Source organism: Bufo gargarizans, chromosome 7 (assembly GCF_014858855.1).
Source record: "Bufo gargarizans isolate SCDJY-AF-19 chromosome 7, ASM1485885v1, whole genome shotgun sequence".
Classification (NCBI taxonomy): domain Eukaryota; kingdom Metazoa; phylum Chordata; class Amphibia; order Anura; family Bufonidae; genus Bufo; species Bufo gargarizans.
In genome coordinates, this window is record NC_058086.1 from 62,331,435 (window position 1) to 62,336,552 (window position 5,118).

A 5,118-nucleotide genomic window follows, 5' to 3' on the forward strand; every position below is an offset into this window, starting at 1 on the left:
TTTAAAGGGAATCTGTCATTCTAATTTTTGATTAATATCTACAGTAATTCATGTGTAGTTCTGCAGAGAAGACGCCCAGATCGCTATTTTTTATTTTCCTACTAGCCCTGGTTCCTCCGCTGTCAGCTCTCCAAGCTGCACTCAAATACACAGCCTGGACTGCTGTGCTGGTCCAACTTAATGGAGAGGTCTCATGTGCACATGCATAGCAGTCCTGAAAATGTATTTCAACGCAGCTCTAAGTGTAGACAGCAGGGGAACATGAGGCAGTAAAAAAAGTAAAGAATAGTGATCTGGACTCCATATTAGTGATGAGCGGCAGGGGCAAAATTCGGATTCGCGATATTTCGCGAATATTTGGTAGAATATTTGTCATATATTCGCGAATTCGAGATTATTTTCTTGATCGTGAAAAATCGGCAATGTAATATTTGCGTAATGTGCACGAAATACAGACGTGGGTCACTATAGCTACATTTTTCAAGCTGCTTGAAGCTTCCTGAGACAGGAGAAAATGGTTGGCACGGCAGAACATTACAATAGCTTTATATGCAGAAAGAGTGCTCCAAAATGTCAGCGATTGCAAAATCAGCACTAATGATGCGAATAATTGGCGCAATACATGCAACTTCCCATATTAACAGTTCTGACTGCTTATTAGTGATTGGTGCACTGTATTGTTGTGAACTTGTGACATCACAGCACTATGTATGCATGTATGTATGTATGTATGGACAGCAAAACACTATATCACTATCTAACCTACACTGACTCTGTAATATATATATATATATATATATACACTAACTAACTAAACACAGGAAAACAGAGAGCTTCGCAAGAACACTGCTCTCTCTCTCTCTCTCAGATCTGCAAAATACGGCATACAAGGACTGCTGGGTAGTTTCCTATATAGTAAGGGGTAGGCAACTTTCCTATTGGTTGCTAGGGATGTTGCTAAGCTCAGACAAAGACATTGCAGCCTTCTCATTGGACCACAAGCAAGAAGGGAGGTTACTGATGAAAAATAAAATCTAGAATATTTGAAATTACGAATATATATCACTAAATTCAAAAATATTTACAAATTCTCAAAGTGCCTATATTCGCGATTAATATTTGCTATTAAAATATTCACACCCAATACTACTTCATATCTGCAGTACTGCTCATGTATTACTGTAGATAATGGTCCAAAATTGGGGTGACAGATTCTCTTTAAGCACAGTTTCCTTTTAGAAGTTTTAGAACTTTGATTGACAGGGCCAGGTAGTTTAAATGTCATCACACCTAGCCCTGTCAATTAAAGTGCAGAGGCCTCCGCAGTGGCAGAGAGAGCAGAGCCTCTAGGTGTAACGACAACTCCCCCATGGCTCCTAGAGGCTCATTTGCATATATTAAAACATCATTTTTCTCAGCAATGCGGACACATATGAACGTGGGCCCAACACAGAGGTCTTCAGCTGCCAAGTGCACATGTAACAGGTCAGCCGGTGTCATAGGGACAGATCTGCTGACAGATGCCCTTTAATGTGTATTTGTCTCTAAAAGGTTTGTCCAGAATGATAATTTTTACTTCTTTTGAAAACAATTAAAATGAATGCAGGTTACAAAATCCTCCTTTTTTCCCAGTCTCCTTCACAGACCGTAATGCTATCTATGAAAGGTCATATGAAAAAAGTTGTCTTAATGAGAATAACCCTTTTTATAAAAAGGCCTCCTCATTTACCAAAAATGTATGCAACTTGCATGTATTCTACTAAAGCTTCTTCTGGCCTGTAAGGAGTTCTTTAATATTAATGGTGCTTATCTGGGATTCAACTGCAGGTTACCTGTCTGTGGTATCTGGTAAGATGTCTGGGTATAATGAGTTCTCTTGAATTCAGCTAAGGAGATGAACACAAATGATCCAGATGATGGACCAGAAAGTTTTGTTTTTATTCCATTTCTTGTAGAAGATCCATATTTGTCCTTTCCTTTCCGTCTTCTGGGTTACCAGATTGCCTCCTTTGTTGGTAATTTGCCCACTGTGGATGCCAGCTGCACATACTGAAGACTCCTATACATTTAAAATATTGTAGATATTATAGGATTCTAGGACCAAGATGTTATAAATATTTTTATGAATGAACTAAATTGTATCTCACCTCTGTATAAGGTTCAGATCCCCAGACATTATCCTTCTGCGCAAGGCAGCCCGGAGGACAAATAACACTGAAGGAATCAAGTTATAAGATTTTAATATGTATTGCACCAGGCAGAAGACGTTACACATATGATTTCACTTCAAATGATCTGCAAACTAATCCTATACACCCATAGAATTAAACTGACACTTACAGGTTGATTTGGGCAGGTAGTTCCTTGCCTGTGTAGGAGCATTGTCCTTCAACTACAATAAAAAAAAATGAAAAAAATATAGTCACAGAAGTTTCTGCAACAAATCTGCTGCGTGTGAATGCCGCCTTACTCACCTTGATTCACATCAATAGTTACTGTATTTTGACATATGTTATACGTTTTACTAATACATAAATATATCTTTATATATTTCCCTTTCACTTTAACATGTTATGGCCCAAGCTTTTCTTAATATTGAAATATCCTTCGGAAGGTAAGTTCAGTAAGTTTGAACGATTGTTGAACATTTTTGCTGTTACCTGATGGTATGGAAGCTTTCGAAAACCCTCCTGTGAAGATATGAAGGGAAAAAAAGAGAACAAAATGAGAGATGAGCGAATTGCGTTTAAACAAATCACATTGGTTTAGAATTTCACAAAAAAACTCATCTTCCAAATGAAGCCAAAGCTTTTGAGATTTGATTTATGCAAAACGTGTTTTTTTTACACATGAGTATACCAAACCTGACTGTACATATTGTGCAATGACACAGTCAGCATATCTTTTTGCTGCAGACTGCGCCCAATATTTTTCTTAGACATTTTTGAAAAATGTCCTACAAAATTCCATTAATCACAGACTAATGTACCTGATGTGCATTGTCGTGTACTGTCCAATTGCACTTTTTTAAGAAAACTTTATTATAAAAATTCCATTTAGCACAGACTAGTCAACAGCATGTTTTTGAAAATTTTGCTACAGAATTACATTCATCACAGACTACTTGTATTGTACTCTGTCCAAGTGTGCATTTTTAATTTTTTTTTAAAGAAAATTCCATTTACCATCTGATGTATTTTCCTGTTTCACATTGACCATATATTGTAGTGGACTTTGTACAATTTCATTAAAAGGTCACATTTTACATCAGTATGATTATTACCTATTTACAGTATGTATAAAGGGAAATGCAGGGAATACAGATTCTAACTCTACTGTACTTGCACTTACTGACCCTGACACAATTTCTAGGATCACAGGTTTGCATTTAAATTCTATATGTTTCAGATCAGCCTGTGAAGAAACTGATCATCAAATGCAGAGCCCTATTTAGTATAATGTTTGAAGATCAATAGTACCTGTTGCTGCCCATTTCGTTCCTGCTGGGATTTATAAAACAGAAATACATACATAAATGTCAAAGAAAATGTCTATAAAAAGTGAATTAGAATTTGAATATAGAGTAAATTTTTACCTGCTTCTGCATTCACATCCCACTTTAGGTCTGTTAAGATATGCGATAAACATATATGAGGAAGATATTAGACTGTATTTGTCCACAAAAAAAGTTTGTCCAGGATGATACTTTTTACTTAATGAAATTGAATTCAGGTTAAAAAAAAATTCTCCTTTCCTTTCAATGGCTGCCCTGGAACTTAATGCCACTATTAGACTGGCTGTTCATGCCCGCCGTTGCCACTGGGGTGCTCACCATCATTCCGGTAATTTGCCTTTCGTGGCCATGCTTCCATCCAGAAGGCACGGTCGCTGGTGTACAGTAGCACAGATCTGTCCACTCCACATAGGCTGTGGCCTGCTGTGCTTCCTCTATGCCTCTCTTCACCTGTAGGGCATGCTTGTGCCTCCTTTGCCTCTTAAAGGGACATTGTCCCCTTACCCACCCCTTACCCAGACAGTGACTGGCTACCTTAGGCATCTTCCCTGTGGGGAAAGTACCTGAGTAATAGGATCTAGCTGTGTATTGTGTCCTGCTAAGATGTGCCATTGTCTTGGTTTATCTGCCCATGTACTGACCTCTCTGGATTTGAGCCTTCTCTGTCTGACCTGCTCTCTGCCGGTTCCTTGTAATGACCCTAAGTTGCCTGCCCTGACCCTTGGATCGATTTTGTATTGCACAAACTCTGCTTGCTGTGACCTTGGCTGGTCCCGACTACCGTTTTGCCTGACCCCATGCTGCTTCATGACGGTGTTTGTTGACCCCCTGGGTCAGCATAATCTGAACTAAGATTACTTCAGAAAGTAGTGGCCTGTTAGTTCTCCTGAACAGAGTCTAGATTCTTGTATAGGGGTTAAAGGGTGAACACTAGGGGGCTGCCAGGCGAATGCCCTCAGGGGTAGGCCCATGCCAAATCAGTTTAATGGTTTAGCAGATCCACATCTACTTTCATAACAGCTGCTGCATGTACATATTGCAGAGGAGTTGAGTTCATAGACAGCCTCCCTCTCCAAGCCTGTTCAATGTATGGATTCCCATAGATTACACAGACACGGTTTTGTCATGGCTGTGTCTCGGTTCCGGTGCAGTTTGCCATGACACGTCTGCCGTGCATGCAGTTGCCTGGGGCAACGTGTTTCTGCATGTGTCTGCACTGCTCCTGTTTCCTGGCCTCCCCCTATTCTGGTAGTTATGGGGTTAAGGTGTGGATCTGGGTGTGGTCTCTTGGCTCTACTTATCCTTTTGCTGTGAGCTTGAGGCTAGTTGTATTCCTGCCTTGGCTTGTGCTGGAGCCTTGCTCCTTTCCTGGATATTCCATCTGTCCAGTGTTAGGGCCCCCTAGTTTGACATCAATGTCATCCCTATGTTTCTATGTATATTACCCAGCCTTCCCTTGTATATGTTTGGTGTGGGTTATGTTCAGGGTCTTTTGTATGTCTAGTTGTTGTTCCATGTCTGGACTGTCATTTTGTGTATTGTCCTGCATGGATGCTAGACGTTGCCCTGTCTGTCTGTGCCTTTGGTGAGAGGGCTCCTGGGTT

The 5,118-nt window shown here is 40.0% G+C and overlaps 1 long non-coding RNA gene across 1 annotated transcript; it reads right to left on the bottom strand.

Annotated features, from left to right (window-relative positions):
* Nucleotides 1-1,834: 1,834 nt before the first annotated feature.
* Nucleotides 1,835-2,686, bottom strand: LOC122943157. Its single transcript, XR_006390834.1, has 4 exons — nt 2,661-2,686; nt 2,341-2,392; nt 2,148-2,214; nt 1,835-2,059 (listed from the first exon to the last, which is right to left on the bottom strand). It is a non-coding gene; the product is annotated as an uncharacterized LOC122943157 (long non-coding RNA).
* Between the last annotated feature and the right edge of the window lie 2,432 nt (nt 2,687-5,118).